Source organism: Mus caroli, unplaced genomic scaffold (genome assembly GCF_978045245.1).
Source record: "Mus caroli unplaced genomic scaffold, Mus_caroli_1 scaffold_10, whole genome shotgun sequence".
In the NCBI taxonomy this organism is placed as follows: Eukaryota; Metazoa; Chordata; class Mammalia; order Rodentia; family Muridae; genus Mus; species Mus caroli.
The window spans coordinates 73,314,302-73,324,364 of record NW_028227265.1 but is presented as its reverse complement, the minus strand read 5'-3'; the positions used below and the strand labels follow the sequence as shown (position 1 = coordinate 73,324,364).

The following is a 10,063-nucleotide window of genomic DNA, read 5'->3' as shown; positions in this document are numbered from 1 at the left end:
AAGACACAGCTGTACTCACTGAACACATGTTCCATCTTGAAGCTCTTGTGCATCCTGTACCTTAGTTAACTACCTATGACAGTAAGTCCCATTAAGAACTTGACACTGCACTAAGCGTTAGTAATATGCTGAGTAAGTATTAAATCTTCTATCTTGAAATCCTGGCTGGACCCAAATTAGAGAGAATAAGATACAATATAATTTTGAATGAGCACCAGTCTGATATACCATGGTAGTACAGACCCTGGATTACTCGTGTGGATCTCAATATGACCCATAGCATTGCAAATGCACTCACATTGACTTATCAGAATATTCATTCCCTTGAGTGGAAATTGGGATTCCTTCTGAAAGAATCTAGATTACTGGAAGAGATCTAGCCATTTCTATACTTGGTCTCCTATACAACCCTTACTCTGCTTATTTGCTGATATGCCAGTGATTTGAAATGAAGGAAAAAGCAAAGAAAAATATTACATAACCCTTATTTCTACTACCTAGTCCTACTTTGTAGCCCAAAGAGTCCTAAGAAAGTAATCATTAAATGAAAGACAGAAAGGGAATAAGTTAAGGAATTATGTTATTGCAGTTATGAATTGCATTACGTTAATTGGGTTTTCAAAATTACACTAGAATCTGCATGTAAGACGCTTATGGTCCCTGCCCCCAGTTGGTTTTGATGAGTAAATAAAGTTGCCAGTGTCCAATGCCTGAGCAGAAAGGAGAAAGACCAGGCCTGAGAAGTGTAGGACAGAGAGATAGTCAACATGTAAGAGTTGGGGATCATGGCCCAGGAGAACTGCAGGCCTGGGTCCGGGACAGCCAAGATGAAATATAGGTTTTAGTAAGTAATATTTCAGGAATATCAGAGGGGAGTCTGTGGATGTTTGGAGTGGACTAACCACTGAGCTATTTAAGGCATATTAATATAGAAGACTCTGTGTGTGTGTGTGTGTGTGTGTGTGTGTGTGTGTGTGTGTGTGTGTGTGTGTGTTTCATTTGGGAACCCACAACATTGGAGTCTGTTTTGAGGAACTTGTGCTTTTGCCACAACTGCTGCCAGGATGATTTAAGCAGGATTAATTGGACTACTGCAACATAGCACAGTGTGCCTTACTAAGTACCACACTTCCTTGAGGACCTTATATCACACTTGAATATGCCTTACTTAACTCTCCCTTGGGAAGCAGGTGCTCATTCAGGCCTGTCCTTTTGAGTGCCTCTTTTTCTTCTTAACCCTCAAGATGTGAAGTGGAGATGACTCAAGAGAGAGTCTATACATGCTGCAGGCTTTACAGTATCAGCTTTACTAATCTTAAAACCAATCTTTTTATTTGTTTTATTATCAATAATATATCTTTTATTATATATATATCAATAAAATATCTTTTATTATCAATACCATCATCATGTTGAATTGAGTCTCATATCCCTTCAGATCTATCTAACTATCTAATCTAGATAGATAGATAGATAGATAGATAGATAGATAGATAGATAGATAGATAGATAGATAGACAGATAGACAGACAGACAGATAGATAGATATCAAAAATCATACCAAAAATTATTAGCTCTTCATTACAAAAAAGGACTTATGCTTTATGCATATCTTTAAGTCTTTGTTTATCAAGTCAACAAAACCCACAAACAAGCACTACTGTTTTTGAGTGTTTTCAATGGGAAGGAATCATTGGAGCACCCCAATTACAGCACAATCTAGGTGTATTTGAGAAAGTAAATATATCTTAATGGAAGTCTTAAGATGGTTACTTTCCATAAAGCTCTGAACTCTGGTACCACAGCATCCTCACAACATTCTAGGTTGAATTTTGCTAGGTTCCTGCTTTCATCTCTGTGGCTCTCCTTTTGTTCACATTTTCTTCTGCCTTCTATTTTTAAAAATTGTTTTAGATATTAGAAATCCTAGTAGTTAAGTTTTTGTTTACTCAGTTTCTTCCCATGACTGAGTATGGAGTTTGCATCCCATTATTATGATTATTTAATAGGACTACATTGGATTACTGGGACATCCAAAATTATGTAAGACTGCACTAACACATGGCATTTCCCCCTGGAGCTGCATCCTGGAGGGGTAAAACTCTCTTTCTTGTTCCCAGGGTTTTGTGAAACCAGAACCACAGCATCAGACTGTGATAACACTGACCTAAGAATTCTTGTGGTCTGACAGTTAAGGGAGCAGTGTTCAGTCTCATTTTACCTTCAACTAGTTTAATAATTTTTAGAAACCACATTGACATTTTATGGTACAGGTAGTTTTCTTATATTGAAAAATCAATGTTATGACAATGACATTGATATCCATGTACGATTCCCAAATGCCTTATTTTAACCTAGTTAGGAATGCCTTCTTGCTCCATTGAATTGACTCATACGCACTTCTCCCCCATCTCCGTAAGGTATGTATCCTTTGCTGCTATAAAATTGACGGCACTCATTTTGCTTGTAATCATTAAGCTATTATAACTTATACATGTAATTACACTGGAATATTTTCCACTATATTTTAAGAGATGTCATTAATACTAGATGAAGTTTAATAATACACAAAACACAAAAACGCAATGAAAATAAGAGATCTAGCTCCATTGACATAAAGTAATAGCATACTGGTGATAAAAGTAAGTATGAATTTAACAAAAGTTTCCTCAGTTGAGTGTGGTAGTGAATGACATTAGCCCTAGTACTTAAAGCTGAAGCAGGCAAACCATGAGTTCAAGATAAAATGGGGCCTATAAAGCAATTCCTAGGCCACCCATAGCTACAGAGAGCCATCATTCCTCTAACTAATCAGGTAAATAAAAACTAAAATTAACAAAATCAAGCTCTAGGTGCAGGATAGCTGGCAAGCTAACCAGCTTAGATACTGAGTCAGAGTCAGGGCTTTGAGTTGGCTACCCAATCAAAGAACTGCTGGAACATGTGAAAGGACTGGTCTTACAGATCCAAAGCTGCAGGATCTTTGTGACAAAGGGCACTAACAGGATATCCAAGAGGAGTTCCAGTGAGGATCCAGTATTGATGGTATAGTAGAAGCCAGAGGCCTTGAACCAGACCAATGACTCATTACAATGAACATTTATAACTAAGGAAGTGAGAACAAAAAGGTAGGCTGTGGGACACTGGTATATACAGTTTCCACAAATATGTCTGTGTGTGTGTGTGTGTTTCTTTTGAGGGTGATATTGAAGGGGCAGAAGGCAGGTACTAAGGAGATGGGTACTAAGAGATGGAGAGATGAGTGGGATAGGAGTACATAATGTGAAATTCACAAAATTCAGTTAAAAGTTAAATAAACAAATAGATAAGTAAATAAACATTTAGAAGCAATCAGATAGTGGTTGGTTATTCTCACAACTGTTGTACTCTGGCAACAGCATATCATGATGGCAGGTAACTGCTGTACATAGAAGGATTTGGCCGGGCATGGTGGCACACGCCTTTAATCCCAACACTCGGGAGGCAGAGGCAGGCAGATTACTGAGTTTGAGGCCAGCCTGGTCTACAGAGTGAGTTCCAGGACAGTTGGGGCTAGACAGAGAAACCCTGTCTTGAAAAACCAAAAAAAAAAAAAAAAGAGAGAGAGAGAGAGAGAGAGAAGGATGAAGGATTTGTAGCTGGGATAATATTTAGTTTTCTCCTTTTGTAGCATGCATAGTATCTTCTTATATCAAAGACACTAGACCATAAGAGTGAGGGGTTTATAACTAGGTTGATATTTAGCTTTCTCTTCTGGTAGCATGTAGAGTACCTTCCCGTGTCATGAACACTAGTCAGTAGGGGGTAACTATATCCAACAGGATTGTATTGGATTACTGGGACATCCAACATTATGTAAGACTGTGCTGACATAATGATATTCCCCCACTGGAGCTGCATCCTGGAGGGGTAATATTCTTTTTCCTGTTCCCAGGGCTTTGTGAAACCAGGACCACAGCAGTAGACCACAGCAGCTCAATTTTGTCATGTTCAAAGTGATATGTAGGTATTCTCTTCAGCCGCAGGATCTTACCCTCAGTTTGTGGAGCACAGCCAATAACCTGGACAATAGCCAAACTGTATGGAGTTTTCCAACAACTTACAGGGAATTTCATTTAGTATAATTTAACATATGAAAATCTTACACCATACAAACTGGTTATATATTTTAATTATATATCACGAGACACTTGGGGAATAATCAAAAACAGTCATGACATACTGACAAAGTTTTCTTTCAAAAATTAGATAACTTAGCCATTATCATTCATTATATTTTCTATCCTACTTAGTATGTTTTGTTTTATAATTTAAATTTCTCTATATTTTAAATGGACATACCTGAAGTATAGAAACATCTATGCATTGTTTTCATAATATAACCTTTAAGTAAATAAACTGAAGTAAAATCTGTCAACATTTGGGTTTGATTTTTAAAATTATTATTGTATTTTTTAATACCAGAAAAGCTTTATAGAAGTAAAATTGTACTTGCCATATGCCTTCAAATTATACACTTATTTTCTCTACCTTTACGATTATAATCCGAGGTGATGATAATATGTTGACTTTAGCTTTCCACTGTCTACTCATTGCTGCAAGAGCACCTTGTCTTTCTCATGGGCTTTGAGTGGAGAGCCTCCAGCTAACTTCTTAGTAGATTTTTCTTCCAAAACCGTTTCTTCCAACTGATCATCTGAAAGGAAAGAACACATGATCTAAAAAAGGAAACAATAGAAATTTCCTGCTGGAGGACTTCTGTTCCTGTTCCATCACTCAGCCATTAATTTATCTGCCTTGTATGCTGTTTTTGCATTTCCCAGAGCAAGCGTATTCCAGGATGCTTCCTTCCTGAATGTTCCTGTCAGGATGTAGCCAAGGAGTGTGGCAGTAATTCACGAGTCACACACAGAAAAGTTGTTTTTCTTATGAATTTGAGCTATAACTGGTGCTCTATTTCCACTTCAACTCTTTAAGTTAAGCTTTTTTTTTTCTTTTTTGCTATTTGTCTAACTGGTTCAGTTTAACAAAATTACATGAGTAAGCCATTTTGTCCTTAGCCCTCCACACCTTCCTAGCTGAACTGCCTAGTGAAGCAGGCCAAGCAACTCTAATCACTGCTGGGAGTTGGATTTTATGTAAGGGGCTTAAGTCTCATACCTCACTGTAACACATTTTGATGCACTTTTGGCTTTTCCATTTTGGTAAGGAGGAGAGTGACTTACTTATTTTGGTCTTTCCCTGACTAGAAACAGCAAAAGAAGTCAGTGCTATTGCTGCACTTGAGTGTGTAAATGGCTTTCTAAGTGGTCTGAAAGAAGTCGCTTAAGATGCACGCAGATATTGAGCTGCTTTTGAAAAATGAGTTTGAATACTTGTATCACGGTGTCTTGAATGTGCAAAAAGTTGCAAAGACCTTGAATATCGGAACATAGGGCCTTGAGAAAATACAGCATGCTCATATAAGGGAACATTAGATGACTCTTCACAGTGTGCTATATATAGTATTTGCTGGCAAGCACACATACTCTCCATGTACTACTTAATAGAAGAAGCAAATCCAAAGCAGTGTAAAGAGATATCTTTTCATCAATATAAACAGTGCTAACATGAATCTTGGAAAAACACATAGCAAGATGAAGGCAGTAACAGTGATTCCTGGCCTGTTGTTAGTAAAAATTACTTTTTTTGCTTTTGTTTTTCTATTTTACTTATTGGAACTTTTAATTTTAATGCATTCAATATATCAGTATACCACTTGTTAAAAATGAAAATAAAAATACTCTGTTTGAAGTCACTGAAATAAAATACAGAGCAATGTGTTTGTCAAAATATGAGCCTGCTCCTTTAGGTAAGTTTTCCAGCCAGAATCAAATCATAGCTCTTGGCCTCACTCTCTGTGACAGAGAGTTAAGTAGTTTGTGCTATGATTTGACAGCTCCAATTTATGGTATCTGGCTCCTCTGTGCTTTTTGTTACATACACTGTGTTCAACCAAATCTGGTGATGTGAAACTTCCTGCTATCCTTAAAAGGTAATGAAAAAATCCTATCTCTGTTTAGGGGCTTAATATGGACTGTCCTCAGGGGAAATTTGTTCAGGGAAGGTCTCTGAATTCTACTCTCTATATGGGTTCCTCCCCTGCCCCAACTCTTCACCCCCACACCATACATCTTATGGTAGGTCTCACTGCCCCGTCCTTCTCCCTCTCTTTTCTCTCTTTCTCTCTTTTTCTCTATCTTCTTTTGTTATTCTCACAAGTAAGGATATTCTTCTCTAAGTTCTAAAGAGTAGCCTCACCTCTTTTTTATTATTATTAAATGTATTTACTTATTCAATGCACATCCCAATATCAGCTCCTCCTCTCCTCCCAGGATTCCCTTATTCAGACCCTATCCCATTCTTCCCTCCCTTTTTCCTTTAAGAAGGGGTATTCCCCTTCTAGGTATCCTCCAAGTCCCCACGCCACACCCCCATACACCAAGTCACTACAGGACAAGTCACATCCTCTCCCAGTGAGTCCAGACAAGGTGGCCCAGTTAGGGGAACGGGATCTAAAAGCAGACAGACAACAGAATCAGGGACCCACATGAAGACAAAGCTGCTCATCTGTGACATATATGCAGGGGCCCTAGGTCCAGCCCATGCTCATTCTTTGATTGGTGGTTCAGTCTCTGAGAACCCCAAATGGACCAGTTTAGTTGACTCTGTAGGTCTGCTTATGGGAGTCCCTGTTCTCCTTGGATCCCTCAGTCCTTCCCTCAACTCTTCCACATGACTCTCTGAGTGCCATCAAATGTTTGACTATGGGTCTATGCATCTCTTTCCATTGGCTGCTGAGTGGAGCCTCTCAGAGGACATTTGTGCTAGGCTCCTGTCTGCAAGATTAACAGGGGCGGTTCAATATTTGAAAAGCCATTGATGTAATCCTCCATATAAACAAACTGAAAAAGAAAAACATGATCATCTCATTAGATGATGAAAAGCCTTTAGCAAAATCCAACACCCCATCACGTTAAAGGTCTTGGAGTGATATAATACACATACCTAAACAAAATAAAGGCAATATACAGCAAACCAATAGCCAATATCAAATTAAATGGGAAAGAAATGTAAAGGAACTCCACTAAAATCAAGGACAAGGCAAGGCTGTCTACTCTCTGCATATCTATTCAGTATAGTACTGGAAGTTCTAGCTAGAACAATAAAACAAACAAAGAAGATCAAAGGGATACAAACTGGAAAGGAAGAAGTCCAAGTATCACTATTCACAGATGATATGATAATATACATAAATGATCCAAAAATTCTACCAGAGACTCCAACAGCTGATAAACAAATTCAGCAAAGTGGCTGGATACAAAATTAACTCAAAGAAATCAGTAACCCTCCTTTATACAAACAATAAACAGGCAGAGAAAGAAGTCAGAGAAACAACAACCTACACAATAGCCATAAATAATATAAACTATCTTGGGGTGATTCTAACCAAACAAGTGAAAGATCTGTATGAAAAAACTTCAAGTTCCTGAAGAAATCAGAAAATAGAAAGATGTCCCATGCTCATGGATCAGTAGGATTAATATAGTGAAAAGGGCAATTTTACCAAATTCAATGCAATTCCAATCAAAATTCACAATTCTTTACCTATCTTGAAAGAACAATTCTCAACTTCATATGGAAAAACAAAACAAGAACAACAACAAATGCAGGATAGCTAAAACAAACCCTAAACAATAAAAGTGTGTCTGCAGCCTGGTCTACAAAGTGAGTTCCAGGATAGTCAGGGCTATACAGAGAAACCCTGTCTCGAAAAACCAAAAAAAAAAAAAAAAAAAGTGTGTCTGGCAAAAACCACTATCCCTGACCTCAAGCTGTAATACAGAGAAATAGTGATAAAAACCATACACTATTGGTACAATGACATACAGGTTAATCAGTGAAATAGAAATGAAGACCCAAAAGTAAAGCCATACACCTATAGACACTTGATTTTTGACAAGGAAGCCCAAGCCATACAATGGAGAAGCCTTTCCTCTTTAAGTCTCATCATATTTACATGTTTGGTTTTTTTCCCTGTCTAATGTTCTCCTTCCCATTTCAAGGTCCAGCTATAATCATACAGGCTTCATAATTCCCTCCAGAAATGAGGCTTATGATATGGATGCTTTGCCACTTTCCTTCCTAGGACAACTGCTGTTATCGTCCTTTATTAATAGCTAAAGATACTAAAGAAGAAACCAAGTTTGAACTGAAATATGGAATTCCACTTCAGAATGTGAAAACTTCATCAGTGAATTTGAACACAGGTCAACCCTCTGTCCCTGGTAGAAGTAAATCTTCATGTGGTTAGACAGAGGACCGATCCTAATGTGGTTCTTCCTTTTCTGGAGAAGACTCGTGAGAAGGTAGAAAGTAGTGATGAAGCTGTGATCTTGTGTAAAACAGCAGTCAGAGCTCTAAAATTAAACATCGGGGATCTGCAGGCTACAAAGGAAAACCACTGAAGATGTTGAAGACATGCTCAACAATCTCCCTGGTGTGACGTCAGTTCATAGTCATTTCTATGATCTCTCCAGTAAAACTATCAAACAATCGGAAACTCCGCATCCTAGTACAAAGACATCCTAGTACATCCTAGCCTACAGTTTCTGGGCTGTGTGGATCTGTCAGTGTCAGAACAACAACAAAGAGCCTTCACACTGGGGCTTGCTGGACTTCTCGGAGAGGGAGTTCTTAACTTTGGAGAACTTCTCATGCACCCTGTGCTAGAGTCACTGAGGAACACTGACCAGCAGTGGCTGATTGACACCCTATATGCTTTCATTAGTGGTGATGTAGATAGGTTCCAGATACTGAAGTCTGCTTGGGGCCAGCAGCCTGACTTAGCAGGCAACGAAGCCCAGCTTCTGAGGAAGATCCAGCTGTTGTGCCTTATGGAGATGATTTTCACACAGCCCGCCAACCACAGACAACTCACTTTTGAAAAAACTGCCCAAAGTGACAAAATCACTGTGGAGTTCCTGGTGAGGAAGGCACTCTCGGTGGAACTGGTGAGAAGCAGCATAGATGAGGTGGAAAAGTGGGTTCACATGACTTGGGTACAGCCTCAAGTGCTGGATTTGCAGCATATCAAGGGGATGAAGGACTGTCTGGAGCTTTGGTGCACTGATGTGAAGAGCATGGAGATGCTGGTGGAACACCAGGCTCAGAACAGCCTCACCTAGTGTCCCAGAGTCCTGAAGACTCTGCCTCACCTTGCAAGGCAATTCTGTGACCCCAGAAACCATCAGCAGAGATCTATTATTCATTTGGGATGGGGGTTGGGATCCTGCTAGGAGTGGGAACTGTTCTTGCTATAAAGAAGGCTCCTGTGTGGGGTCTTTTGTAGCCTGCAAGGTCAGGGGGGCGCTCCAGGCCTAGTTGATGAGGAAGGGCATGAATGGAAATGGAGACAGAGTACTCTCCACCCAAATCCACCTGAGTGAACCTTCTCCAGTGTGGTCTGAGAGCGTTTCTCTAATAAATGCCTTTGCATTGTTCTGTTTTTAAAAAAAAAAATGAAAAAGAAAAATTATAACAACCTTTTGCCAAAAGTAAGATTTACAAGATGAAGCCTCCTCTAGAGAAACTTGGAGGAATTAGTCAAATTCCATAGCTGCCAAGTAATTCCACCTAACATCTCACTGGTGTATGTTAGCAACCATTCAGTTAGGGTATAGCCAACGAAATCCGTAAATCTGGAGAACTGTTAACAATGACACTGGACATTTGGGGAAGCCCAAGGTAAGTCCGGGGCCTCTGGACTGATAAAGGTACAGAGTGGCACTACACTTGACGAAACATAAAGAAATATCTTCTCACTCCAGCTAACACAAGTTATGGTCACAGCTAAAGTCTACCTTGGTGAACCAATTAGGTTTTATTGAGATGACTTACATAGCAGAAATCAAGGGCCACCCCCAGCATGAGTGACAGCTGATAAAAGCTGGAGACCTGGAGTGTACTGCACAGCCTGTACAAAGCTCAGTGGGTTATCAAGTACCAGTCTGTGTGGCTTTGA

The 10,063-nt window shown here is 39.2% G+C and overlaps 1 pseudogene; it reads left to right on the top strand.

The window, feature by feature from the left end:
- The first annotated feature begins 5,817 nt into the window (after window positions 1–5,817).
- Window positions 5,818–9,227, top strand: LOC110300827 (26S proteasome non-ATPase regulatory subunit 13 pseudogene; annotated as a pseudogene).
- The last annotated feature ends 836 nt before the right edge of the window (window positions 9,228–10,063 follow it).